Below are 14,170 nucleotides of genomic sequence, written 5' to 3'. Positions count from 1 at the left end.
TTTTGTGTGCTGATGAGGGAAAGATCTGGGGTACTGCGCAGTTCTAGTCATCTAAACATAGGAAGGATATTATTTGCATGAGAGAACACTTAAGCAAACAATAAAAATGATTCCAGGTATGAAGAAAGGTTAAGAAACTTGAACTGGTTTTCTTTGAAAAAGAGGTGTCCTAATTAAGTTTTTAAGATTATAAAGGGAATTGATAAAACTGTTCACTGTGATGAAGGGTTCAAATACCAGGGGACACAAGTTAAACATTAGTAAGTTAGGAGTAAGAAGGATAATCCTTGGTAACTTAACTAGTTGTGGAAGAAGTTACCAGGGAAGATCATTGAAGCTGACATAGTAAACGAGGTCGAGTGATAATTGGATGTATTACTGGATAGAGAAGGGATATAGTGAGAAGGTGGGTAGGTGAGGTTGATCTGTGAAAAAGGAACGGATTTGTTGGGTCTAAAGATGTTCTTCCTGTTCCCAAACGTTCTTATGTAGCTTATAGAGGAGGCTCACCACCACTACGTTTAAAAACAGGTAAAAAATGTTGGTGACTAATGTTAGCATCCATTTCTGCAGCCTACTTCTGTAAATTTGAATATTTTTGATTAACTGCGCTGACAATGTCATTTGTGAAGCGTTACCAAGCCAACAGTATGGGGAAGTTGATTTTAAAATAAGTCAGTTGCCAATATCTGTGATCATGGCACTTTGTTAATTCCTCTCCTGTGCACATAGTAACACTGTCAATCTGGTGGTTCTAATGATGTCATTAGGACTGAGTGAACAAAGATCTTGAACAAATATACAAATAGAAAAAAAAATGTTAAAATAAACCATCATTTGTTTTAAATGTTTGAGTTTTAAAGGCAGCACTAAAAGACACGCTTCTTCTTTAACTCTTTCACCCCATTCAATCTCCTTATAGCAGTTTCATTATAAAGGTCTATAAAGTTTACCTGTTGGCAATTTCTTCTTTCAGAATTGTACTTATTAGGCATATGGTATAGCAGATGTTGTAAAGAGAGTTCAGACATTTAATTGAGTGTCTTGATTTGTTGAACCAGCATTTTTGTGGTTTTTGATTTATTCAGAATCCTTTGGTTGCTTTTTAGCCTTGTGAGCTCCTCCATGGTACCCATTGTGCTAAAAATAGTTGGAAAGTTCACAGTGGCTGTTAGCAGGGAACCCGGCCCAAAACTCTTTGTTTTAATAATTTTTCCTCCAGTAAAGGACTGTCTTATCTCTCACCAGCCACCGCCCAAATTAGAATCATGGAAGTCTATACTCTATACGATATTGAATGACTGATTGTTTTCTGAAGACCTACAAGAATCCAACAAATAATCGGAAATTAAAGCCCATGGCCTAGAAATTCAGTTTGGGCCCGCCAGCTCGCTTGCGCCCAGAAGTTACCGCTGCGCGCAGAGCCACTTGCGCCCGCCGGAAATTCAGTTTCAGCGCCCCAAGTCGAAGCCGGCCGCTATTCAAGGGTGTGGCCGCCCCCGCTTGGGGCGCTGAAACTGAATTTCGGCACGCTAGGTGCCGCAGCGCCACCCGCTGCGGAGCGGCAGGCTGCGGTACTGCAGGCCTTCCTCCCTCTCTTAAGGGGGAGGTGCCTGCAACAGCGAGATCGCCGCTCGCTAATGCCAGCAAATGAGCCCGGCACCACGGAGAAGTGCCGGGCTCCCGGAAAACAGCCGGCAATGCCGCGGGGGGGGGGGGTGGAGGAGGCTGGGGAAGGAGGTGCGGGCAGGCGGCCGCCGAAAAAGCGGCCGGCCGCACCTCCACCTTAACTCGCCCCACTAAGGCTGCAGGACGGCCCCGTTTTCAGATCGCTGTTTGCGGCCTCTGCGGAAGAGGCGGCCGCAACTAAATATGGCGGTCGGGCAGGTAGCGGGGCGGTAGCGGGGCACTGCGCACACCGATGATGTCATCGGTGGCGGCGCAGCGCTACTGGCTAACGCCGCCATTACTGCAGCGCTGAATATCGGCGCAATCTCAGCAAGTGGCGCAAAAGCCCTCTTTGGGCGAAAACTGGGCGCAAAGCCTACTGAATTTCTAGCCCCATATGTTTGAAATGTTACGAGCAATGTTTATAACATTCTAATGGACGAAGCCATATAAGAATGAAATATTGCTTCTCATTGACAATTCCTTACCTACCAATTTACAAATGACAGTTAGTTGATACGGCACAAACACCATGTGCTTGTAGTTCTCCTCTGGTTTCCGCTTCCTTCATCACCTTCCCTCTTCACAGAGCCATTTTCCTCTTCACACTGCCACATTCCTCTTCACAGAGCCATTTCCCTCTTCACACTGCCACATTCCTCTTCACAGAGCCATTTCCCTCTTCACACTGCCACATTCCTCTTCAAATTGCCGCTTCCCTCTCTAAGATCAGCACTTTGCTCATTTATCTTCCTATATGGCCACTTTTTCCATGAAATCACTGTTCCCCTGCTGGAGGCAAACATAATTAATATCTCTGATTGTCTGTAGCACTTTTCTTAAAGTAACCTTTAAATTGTGCGGTCCTTTATTGTAACAATACAGTGAACTCTGCCTGGGTGATCTTTATTGACGCAGGGGTCAGAGTCAGGCTGTGGGCAGAAATGCTGTACTAGTGAACCTGACCAGTTTTGGGGGGAGATAAAAAGTTTGCATCTTATTATCCAGCATGAGTAAACTAAAATTACTCTTGGATCAATGCTTCCACCAGTGGAAAAAAATATTGAAACTCGCACAGGATTGAATCACTACTTTAACTTGTAGAAGCGAGGCTCCTGATCTCTGCACATGAGGTTTATCCCACTCGTGACAGCAAACAGCAACAAATGAAGCTTTTCAATGATTCACTGAAAGTACTCCTGAAAAACAAACTCATAAAACATCATGGAGTGTGAATTTTTCCATTCTCCACACCACCAACTGCTAAGGCCTTTCTGAATGAGATTGCCAATGAGGGCCGTTTTATACTGCCACAAGGAACTGGATTGAGACCACTCATACTCACTCCACTAGGACGCATACAGCCAGCAGAGAGAGGCTGAAGGTCTCCTTTTGCTGATCATTTTGTGAGGCCCTACTGCTGGCATGAAACCATACTAGATGTGAGCAGGGGCTGGAGATAGCATCCCCGATTCTGTGTCACATTCTTACAGCTAGCAAGGCTCCGTGCTGGGGGTGCAGCTTCTCAAAAACGATCCCATAGTGTCCCAGCTGGAAAAGGGCAGTGTGGTAACTCACCGTATAACATCTGTTAAAAATATTTCAGCAAAAGAGCATTACACTCTGATATGTTATGTATCCTGAAAAATATACCATTGTGCATTTCTACTTCAAACTGATAATTGTGCACTAATGTAGATTGCATTACTTTAGCAGTTTACACATGTTTGCATGTACAAGGAATACTGTTTACACTGGTATATTTGCTTTGATTAAAAGAAATGGAGCAAATGGAACTTCATCTAAGTTTCAATCAATATCAAGCCTGATATATTTGTTTTACAAACCATACGTACATTTTTTTTGTACTGTCCATCCCTTTATCTCGTGGCAGTTTTTCTTGGCCACAATATATTCCCGAGTCACATTTTACTATAAGGCCAACATGAGCGCCAACTTGGCACTGATGCCGAGGCGTGGCTGTTGAAGGGCATCTGGAATTATCTGTCACATGTGGCCCTCATATCCTGTGGGTCTTGCTTTTGTTTATATTATGTGAATGTAGCATGTGAAGTGGATTGTGTGTTTTGCAAATGCCTACATGCATTATTTTATCATAAGCGTAAAGTTTTACAAGCACATTGTGGTTAGCTATTCTATCCACCTAATGAAGTGCAATAATAATGCTGAGATGATTTAACGTTATAAAATTTAAGCATTGAGCAATGTATATCAGGGTCAATGGTTTACCCATACCGGCACCTGTAATTTTAAAAGGAACCATTGCACAATCCATTGTATTCAGAATATTTAATTACATGTCAACTTTATCTCAGTTGTAGAACTTTGGTCTCTGAATGAGGAGGTTGTGGGTTCAATCCCACTCCAGAAACTTGAACATGTAATCTAAGGTGATTCAGTGCAATACTGAAGGAGTGCCGCACTGTTGCAGGTACCATGTTTTGGATGAGACGTTAAAACAAGGCCCGGTCTGCTCTCTCAGGTGGACGTAAAATATCAATGGCTATTTGCAGTAGAGCAGGAGAGTTCTCCTGGCAAATATTTATCACTCAACCAGATAATCTGGTCATTTATCTCATTGTTGTTTGTTGGATCTTGCTGTATGCAAATTAGCTGCTGTGTTTCCTGTATTATAACAGTGACTACACATCAAAAGTACTTCATTGGCTGTAAAGTGCTTTGGGATGTCCTGAGGATGTGAACGGCGTTATCTAAATTCAAGTTCTTTCTTTCTTATACTTGAAAAGCAAACAATTTCTACATTTGTAAGTAGAGCAGTTTTTAACCATTTTTCATTTGGCTTGAGCTTGTGAAAATGCTGGATATGGACTATTGTATCATGTCTAAAGTAGACTAACTCCATGCTGGCTTCGTTGCTTTTGTGACTGCAGTTATATATGGATGGACAGTAAAAATTGGCAGACATTTGACCCGTCCATACCAGAATTTCCCAACAAATACAGACTTCAGTCTTTGTTCCTCTTACTTACTAGCCGACAGGTTACTGCTGGTGATATTAGTGGCTGATCATTTAATGGAGGCATTAATCAATTTAAAATGGGCCCAAAATAAAATGAATGGGGGTCATTTTGACTTTGTGCGATAGTGAAATAGAGGCAATAGCAAATCGGCAGCCCGTTTCACATCTCTCCCGATTGTTGTTTCCATTGATCTCATGCAGTGCAGTGCTCTGGTAAAACCACACATTGAGTACTGTGTCCAGTTCTTTTTTTATTTGTTCCTGGGATGTGGGCGTCGCTGACAAGGCCGGCATTTATTGCCTATCCCTAATTGCCCTTTAGAAGGTGGTGGTGATATATTTCCAAGTCAGGATGGTGTGTGACTTGGAGGGGAACTTTGAGGTGATGATGTTCCCATGCGCCTGTTGCCCTTGTCCTTCTAGGCGGTAGAAGTTGCGGGTTTGGGAGGTGCTGTCACAGAAGCCTTGGCGAGTTGCTGCAGTGCAATTTGTAGATGGTACACACTGCAGCCACGGTACGCCGGTGGTGGAGGGAGTGAATGTTTAAGGTGGTGGATGGGGTGCCAATCAAGTGGACTGCATTGTCCTGGATGGTGTCGAGTTTCTTGAGTGTTGTTGGAGCTGCACTCATCCAGGCAAGTGGAGAGTATTCCATCACACTCCTGACTTGTGCCTTGTAAATGGTGGAAAGGCTTTGGGGAGTCAGGAGGTGAGACACTCGCTGCAGAATACCCAGCCTCTGACCTGCTCTTGTAGCTACAGTGTTTATGTGGCTGGTCCAGTTAAGTTTCTGGTCAATGGTGACCCCCAGGATGTTGATGGTGGGGTATTCGGTGATGGTAATGCCATTGAATGATAAAGGGCGGTGGCTAGGCTCTCTCTTGTTGGACATGGTCATTGCCTGGCACTTGTGTGGCGCGAATGTTACTTGCCACTTATCAGCCCACTGCTCACTGAGAAACAAAGCAGACATTCAAGCCATCAAGACAGTGGAGACAAGATCCACGAGGCTGATCCCTAGTTTCAAGGGTCTGAGATATGTAGAAAGATAGGAGCGACTTGGCGCTAAAAATTAGACAGCCCCCGAAAACGGGTGCAGGGATCGCGATGCGCGATTAACCCGTGCACGTTCAAAGTAATACAGGCAGCATGCAAACTTTGTGCTGCTAATATAATGATAGTGGCGTGCAGCCCAATGCTAAATGCGCTGCTGCGTGGCTGCACATTCAGCAGGGGGCTCAAGTTCGTGCGAGGATAGCACCAATTAAAACTAGCCTGCAGTTCTTAAAGCCAGCGTACACCTCTTAAAGAGGAAGTACATTCTGCCTGCAGCAGGTACTGGAAGTCATTGTAGAGGAGTGTGTGATCTATAGGAAGGGAAAGATGGGGCAGCATGGCAGAGAGGGGGCTCCTAGATTTTCGGATGCAGCACTCGAGGCCCTGGTGCAGGAGGTGGACAGGAGGAGAGATGTCCTGAATCCACAGGGGGCAGGGAGGCCCTTCCAGACAGATGCTGAGAAGGGAATGGGGTCAGATAGCCGTCACTGTCAATGCAAGAAGTGTAGCCTCGAGGACCTGGATGCATTGCAGGAAGAAGTTCAGTGACCTCACACGAGTGGTCAAGGTCAGTGAATGCATCCTCAAATGCCGTACCTGACAAACTGCACCACTAGCCTGACACACTGCTTAATTCAATTCAATTCAATTCAATTTTATTTGTCATATATGCAGCAGACGTGTGTACTGCACAATGAAATGTTGATTTTTACGAGTCCTCCCAACATTGGAATAAATATGGCATAGCAATGATAAAATACTAATAGAAATACAGTAATAATAAATAAAACAACAGTAATAAATAATAATAAATTATACGTTCATGAGTCTTATGGCCTGGGGGTAGAAGCTGTTTCAAAACCTGCTGGTATGAGACCGTATGCTTTGGTATCTCTTACCGGATGGGAGCAGGGCGAAGAGGTTGTGGCTGGGGTGGCTCGCGTCTTTAATGATTCTCAGGGCCTTCCCCCGGCACCTCTCGGGATAGATATCCTGGACAGCAGGTAGTTTAATTCCTATAGTATGTTGTGCAGCTTTCACCACCATCTGTAGAGCCTTGGCGGTCTGTGGCGGTGCAGTTGCCTTACCAGGTAGTGATGCAGCCGGACAGGATACTCTCGATGGTGCACCGGTAGAAGTTGGTGAGAATCTGGGGGGCCATTCCAAATTTCTTCAGTCTCCTGAGGAAGAACAGGCATTGGCATGCCTTCTTCGTTACGACGTTGATGTGATGTGACCACGTTAAGTCCTCCGTAATGAATACACCCAGGAATTTAAAGCTGCTGACCCTCTCCACCTCAGCCCCTTCGATGTAGATTGGGGTGTGTCCCTCCCCCTGCCGCTTCCTGTAGTCCACGATCATCTCCTTTGTTTTGCTGATGTTGAGGGAGAGGTTGTTGTACTTGCACCATTCTGCTAGAGCTCTTACCTCCTCCCTGTAGCCTGTCTCGTCGCCATCTGTGATCAGGCCTACAATGGTAGTGTCATCAGTAAACTTGATGATGGAGTTGGAGTTGTGCGTGGCCACGCAATCGTGAGTAAACAGGGAGTACAGAAGGGGGCTGAGCATACAACCCTGGGGAGCTCCCGTGTTCAGGATCAGTGTTGAGGAGGTGTTACTGTCTATTTTCACCACCTGGGGCCTGCCCGTCAGGAAGTCCAGGATCCAGTTGCATAGGGAGGTGTTAAGTCCTAGCTCACTGAGCTTGTTGACAAGCTTGGAGGGGATAATGGGATTGAATGCTGAACTATAATCAATGAACAACATTCTCACATAGGTGTTCCACTTATCCAGGTGTGATAAGGCAGTGTGCAGTACAGTGGCGATGGCATCATCCCTAGACCTTTTTGGGCGGTAAGCAAATTTAGCTATGAGGTAAGATTGGATAGGTTGGGGTTGTTTTCTTTGGAACAGAGGAGGCTGAGGGGAGATTTAATTGAGGTGTATAAAATTATGAAAGGCCTTGATAGAGTGGATAGGAAGCACCTATTTCCTTTAGCAGAGGGGTCAGTAACCAGGGGCATAGATTTAAAGTAATTGAAGTTAAGTAAATTTAAGTTAAGACTTAACCATTCCTGTAGTGTATGTACCTTGAAGAAGGAACTATATTCTGCAGCCCCTGTATAATGCAGTACCAGTAGTGACCACCCCTGTATATAAGCCTGTGTAGTAACTTTGTATAGTAGTTCCAGTTTTGTCGCCATTCAGTAAACACCTGTTATAACCAACTTCTGAAGTCCGTGTCTCAATTACACACGGGCATTACATTGGCGATGAACAGATCCGAACTTACCTACAGTTCTGCACCACCTCACGGGGATCCATCCCTGAAGCGAAGTTATTAGAGGTCGAAGCCAGAAGGAAGAAATCCAAAAAGAAAAAAACAAACAGAAGAAACGGGCGTCGACCGTGGGCAACCGCCCTCTGATTCATCGAATTCGAAGATTTGCAAGAGAGGCTGTCGAGAGCTGGACTTGGTTATCCAGTCTATGGTGTTCCAGCTAATCGGGCTGGTGGCAGGTAGTACACTGATCCTTCCTGGGCTGCGGCGGGCTAGAGCTCGATCGGGTGGCTTTTCAACGGGGCTGAGCAGCGTTGTCGGGAAGAGGAGAGAGAGAGAGAGGGTGGAGCACACAGGGCGCAGCCGGTGCTACGAAGCCGGGCAGCGTACAGACCCGAGAAGAGGGAGGGAAGTGTCCCATAGGGTCTGCTCTGACGACGGGAACAGTAATTAAAAGAAAATAAAAAGAAATTAGAAGCGCAGAAAGCCGCGAGGAGCTGCAGTTTGCCACGGGGACCGCGGAGACCGGCGTTGGCAGCAGCGCGGGGGGAAGCACGCGAAGACCATAGGGCGTCGTCATCAAGGCATAAAAACGCCAGCAACAGCACTGGCAGCAGCGGAAAAGGCAGAAAGCGCGGGAGGCGCCATCTTAATCCAGCGGGGGAAGAAGGCAAAGCGCGGGAGGCGCCATTTTGTTCAATCGGGGAAGAAGGCAAAGCGCGGGAGGCGCCATCTTAGATCTCCAAGATGCCGAAGACTGGCAATATCACTGCCTTCGATAATGCAATAGAAGACTGGACCACGTATGTGGAAAGAGTCGAAGTATATTGCAAGGCAAATGAAGTAGCCGATGGGAAAAAGGCATCGGTACTACTAAACTTAATGGGCGCAAGAACGTACGGCCTATTGCGGAACCTGATCACTCCAGCCAAACCGATGGCGAAGAGTTTTAACGAAATTGTTGATATCCTACAGGAACACCTAAATCCTATACCGCTGCTGTTAGCAGAAAGATTTAAATTCCACAAGAGAAATCAGCATAAAGATGAGAGCAATGCTGATTACCTTACGGAACTACGCAAGCTATCAATGCACTGCCAGTTTGGAGCAGGACTGGCAGATACCCTACGGGACAAATTTGTCTGTGGACTCCTGAGTGAAGGAACCCAGAAGAGGTTACTCTCAGAGAAAGAGCTGACGCTAGATAAGGCTTTCAGCGTGGCAGTATCGTACGAAGCAGCAGCAAGGGGAGCTGCGGAAATACAGCAAAAGCCACAGGAATACGGCACCCATGAAATGACACGGGGATTTGAAAAATGTTATCGCTGCGGCAGAACAACCCATGACCAGAAGGACTGCTGGTCCAAGGACAAAACATGCAGCCAATGCGGAAAGATGGGACACATTGCACGAGTTTGCAGGTCCGGGAAGAAGACTAACGACAACAAAAAGACTACTAAGGAGCAGTACAGGAAAGTACAAAAGATGACGGACAGTAGTTCCGAAGACCAGAAGAGCGATAGTGAATCCGGGAACAAGAGACCAAGCTGTCTCAAACTACACAACGTAATCGCAAAAGAGGATCACCGAACCATTTGGGTCACCCTCACGATAGCAGGGCCCCAAGTCAAAATGGAATTGGATACAGGATCAGCCCTGACCGTCATGAATCGACGAGACTACGAGCGGCTATTCTCACACATACCCTTGAAAGACACATCCATTGTCTTGAAGACATATACGGGCAGAAAGTATACCCCAGAGGGAAAATAAGGGTGCCTTTCGAATACAACGGCAAGGAAATACAGAAATTGTATCTGTACATCCTGCAAGATGGTGGACCACCGTTATTGGGACGTGAATGGATCAGAAAGATAAGTTTAGACTGGCACTCCATTCAGGCACTGACTGTGGCTGGTAAAAAGGATGACGACGTCACACCTGGACGATTGTCAAAAATCTTAGCTAACGCTAAAGAGGTATTTCAACAAGGACTGGGAACTCTTAAAGGCGTAACCGCCTCGATAAAAATAGAAGAGAATGCAATTCCCAAGTTTTTCAAAGCAAGACCGGTACCGTATGCAATTCGCCCAGCCGTCGAGGCAGAGCTGGAGAATCTGGAGAATGCAGGCGTGTTATCTAAGGTAGACTGGAGCGAGTGGGCGACACCCACCGTTCCTGTCATGAAGAAAACGTTAAACAATAAGTCTGAGGAGCCAAGGAAGGTTCGCATCTGTGGGGACTTCAAGGTGACTGTGAACCCAGTCCTTCACACAGTACAGTATCCTCTTCCGAGGATAGAAGATATTTTCGCCTCACTATCTGGAGGGAAACGTTTTACAAAAATTGACCCAGCGCAAGCATATTTGCAGATGGAGGTTGAAGAATCCTCTAGGAAATATCTCACGATAAACACTCACAAAGGTCTTTACCAGTATAATCGACTGGTATTCGGAGTAGCATCAGCTCCGGCTATATGGCAAAGAGCGATGGAACAAGTCCTGCAAGGGATTCCGGGGACTCAGTGTTACTTGGACGACATCCTAGTGACAGGTGAAAATGACAGTGAACACCTTGCCAACCTAGAGCAGGTGCTCACTAGACTAAGAGAACATGGGCTATGAGCCAATCGCCCCAATTGCGAGTTTTTTAAGAAACAAATATCGTATTGTGGCCATGTGATTGATGAAGAGGGGTTACATAAGTCCTCTGACAAAATTGAAGCGGTAGTTAAGGCTCCAGCGCCTGAAAATGTGTCGCAACTGAGGTAATTCCTCGGATTGGTGAATTACTACCATAAGTTTTTGCCGAATTTGTCCACAATTCTGCACCCACTGAACGCCCTGCTACAAACTGGAGTAGCATGGAAATGGAGCGATGAATGTAAGCGGGCCTTTCAGAAGTGTAAAGGCCTGATCACTTCAAGAGAAGTATTGGCTCACTACAACCCATCACTACCGATAAGACGGGCGTGTGATGCGTCTCCCTACGGCGTTGGAGCGGTACTGTCACATAAATCCCTTGATGGTTCAGAGAGGCCGATAGCTTTTGCATCACGCTCGTTAACTGCAGCCGAGCGTAACTACGCCCAGATTGACAGAGAGGCCCTCAGCCTGGTGTGGGGGGTGAAGAAGTTCAATCACTACCTGCACGGACAGAAATTTACTCTACTAACTGATCATCAACCTCTTGTCTCCATTTTCAACCCTAAGAAGGGCGTCCCGATAATGACAGCACAACGGCTACAGAGGTGGTCCCTTTTCCTAGGGGCACACCAATATGACATTGAGTACAAAGGAACTAAACAGCATGGGAATGCTGATGGATTGTCACGCCTACCGTTGCCGACGGTGGAAGAAGCACCTGCAGTGGATCCTGTGGAGATATTCCACTCGACCATAGTCGAATGTCTACCTGTGACGAATGCAAACATAGAAAAGGAAACACGAAATGACCCGACACTCTCCAGGGTCTATGATTTAACGGTGAAGGGATGGCCAGCACATGGCGAACCACTGTTGCCAGCATTCTCGCCGAGAAGAGAACAGCTGTCAGTGTGCCGAGGAACCTTGATGTGTGGATCCAGAGTAGTAATTCCACCCAAATTGAAGGATAGAGTGCTCAATGAGCTTCATGAGGGTCATCTGGGAGGGGTAAAAATGAAGAACTTAGCCAGAGCGTTTGTGTGGTGGCCGGGAATCGATAGAGAAATCGAAGAGATGACCAAGAGCTGTACAGGATGCCAGAAGGTCCAAAACACCCCACCACAAGCCCCTCTACATCATGGGAGTGGCCCTCATCCCCATGGCAAAGGGTACACATTGATTTTGCTGGTCCATTTATGGACTCGATGTTTTTAATTGCGGTGGATGCACATTCAAAGTTGCCAGAGGTAATAAAAATGTCCTCAACCACCACAGAAAAAACTATCACAGTCTTACGAACCATATTCGCCAGAAATGGGCTGCCTGAACAGATTTGCTCCGACAATGGACCACAGTTTGTGTCTGAAGAGTTCCGGAGGTTCTTAAAGAACAATGGTGTTAAGCATTACACATCCGCCCCATATCATCCAGCCACCAATGGATTGGCTGAGAGGTTCGTTCAAACATTCAAGAAGGCTATCAAGGCAATGTGTAATGAAGACATATCCCTACAACACAAGGTGGATAACTTCTTGTTTGCCTACCGGAATGCGACACATGCGGTTACCAACCAAACTCCAGCCATGATGTTCTTCAATCGAAGACTAAGATGCCGCTTGGATTTGGTTAAGCCAAACATCAGAAGAGATGTGGAGAACAGGCAGTTTCAGAATATGAATGAAAGGCCAACCAGGAGTTTCAAGATAGGTCAGCCAATTTTGGCCCGGGACTACCGCACAGAGAAATGGCAGCCAGGAACGATCTGCACACGGCAAGGAACTCTAATGTATACCGTGGACGTTGGCGAGAGCATTGTAAGACGCCATGCTGACCAGATTCTAGAGTCACTGGAAAACGTCAAATCTACACCATGATCCTATACACCTGGTGATGAACCCGAAGTACCAATTGCATCTACCTCAGAATCGGTGATATTGGAAGCAGACGAACCAAACAACGACGTTGATCCCGAATCAACTTTGCCAGAAGAACCTGATACCCCAAAGAGGCGTTATCCGGACAGAATCAGGAAGCCGCCTCAAAGACTGAATTTATAATTGATTAACTTCAGCTGATGTATATAGCAACTGTAATTGTAAATATGTTATTTAATTATTAATCGAATGTTATGTACTGTTTAGCTAAAAGGGGAGGAATTGTAGTGTATGTACCTTGAAGAAGGAACTATATTCTGCAGCCCCTGTATACTGCAGTACCAGTAGTGACCACCCCTGTATATAAGCCTGTGTAGTAACTTTGTATAGTAGTTCCATTTTTGTCTCCATTCAGTAAACACCTGTTATAACCAACTTCTGCAGTCCGTGTCTCAATTACACACGGACATTACAATTCCAATGCGCTCCTGGCTGGCCTCCCACATTCTACCCTATGTAAACTTGAGGTGATCCAAAACTCTGCTGCCCGTGTCCTAACTCGCACCAAGTCCCGTTCACTCATCACCCACCAATGTGGTCGCAAACATGCATGATTATCTTCCTGTGGTTACACACCAGTTGGACGTTTAGGGAGTGGAATCCCTTGCAGTTGTCAAATACAGCTGGGTTGTGATAGGGAGCCCTAATGGCTACATGTGTGCAGTTTATGACACCCTGCACCATTGGCAAGCCTGCCATCCGCACGCACAGTAACACTTGGGCCATCCACGGAGAAGTGGATGTAATTGTGCGCCTTTGCAAAGAGGGCATCAGTGACCTGCGTGATGCAGGTGTGTGCGGCCGACTGGGAGATGCCGCTGATGTCTGCAGCTGATCCCTGGAAGGAGCCCGAAGCAAAGAAGTTGTGTGCGGTGGTGACTTTGACAGCCATTGGTAAGGAGTGTCCACACGCTCCTCTGGGCTCCAGGTGTTGGTGCAGCATCGCGCAGATGTCAACGACTACCTCTCTCGAAAGTCTCAGCCTCCTTTGGCACTGCTGCTCAGTCATGCTGAGGAAGCTGATTCTCTGCCTGTAAACCCTGTGTTGGGGGTATCTCCTGCGGCGAGGTGCAGCCCTACGCTGAGGCCCTCAGCCCTGTGCATCATCAGGTGGGTGAGGAGGAGGTTGGTGCTCCTGGTGCTGATGCTGTTGTTGTGACTGGTTGTGGAGCTGCCGCAGCTGCTCTTCCTCCGAATCTGACGACCAGGATGAGATGGTATAAATGGTTCCCATCCCATTGCTATATATTTCAGTTGAGACAAGAAGCTTTCAAGCGCACAGTCGAAGTGGCCTAGAATTATTCCAATCAGGGCACACTACAGATGGGTGTCAGCTTGAACAGACACAAAGGTCAGATTTGCAAAATCTTATCCCAAACCTCCAACAAAGTTGTTGCATTTGAATGTCAGCCACGTTACAGGAGCGCTTTTAAACTGCGCCACCAATGACTACAAATCATGTCCTCAAGAAACTCGTCTCCTTGCAGCTGACGTGTTTCTGAGAAGACGGGAAACAGGAGGCAGAAGCACGAAAATCAGAAACTACTATAAAAATAGGATTAACTACCTGTCCCACCGTTTCCC

At 46.4% G+C, this 14,170-nt stretch overlaps 1 protein-coding gene across 1 annotated transcript in view; it reads left to right on the top strand.

The window, feature by feature from the left end:
• sugct (succinyl-CoA:glutarate-CoA transferase) overlaps nt 1-14,170 on the top strand; it is a 996,627-nt gene that overhangs the window by 485,998 nt on the left and 496,459 nt on the right. The window lies entirely within an intron of this gene.

The sequence above is a fragment of the Somniosus microcephalus genome, chromosome 7 (assembly GCF_052327205.1).
Source record: "Somniosus microcephalus isolate GS21.2 chromosome 7, FLI_Smic_1.0, whole genome shotgun sequence".
Classification (NCBI taxonomy): Eukaryota; Metazoa; Chordata; class Chondrichthyes; order Squaliformes; family Somniosidae; genus Somniosus; species Somniosus microcephalus.
The sequence above is the reverse complement of the archived record's forward strand: the minus strand, read 5'-3'. Positions and strand labels throughout refer to the sequence as shown.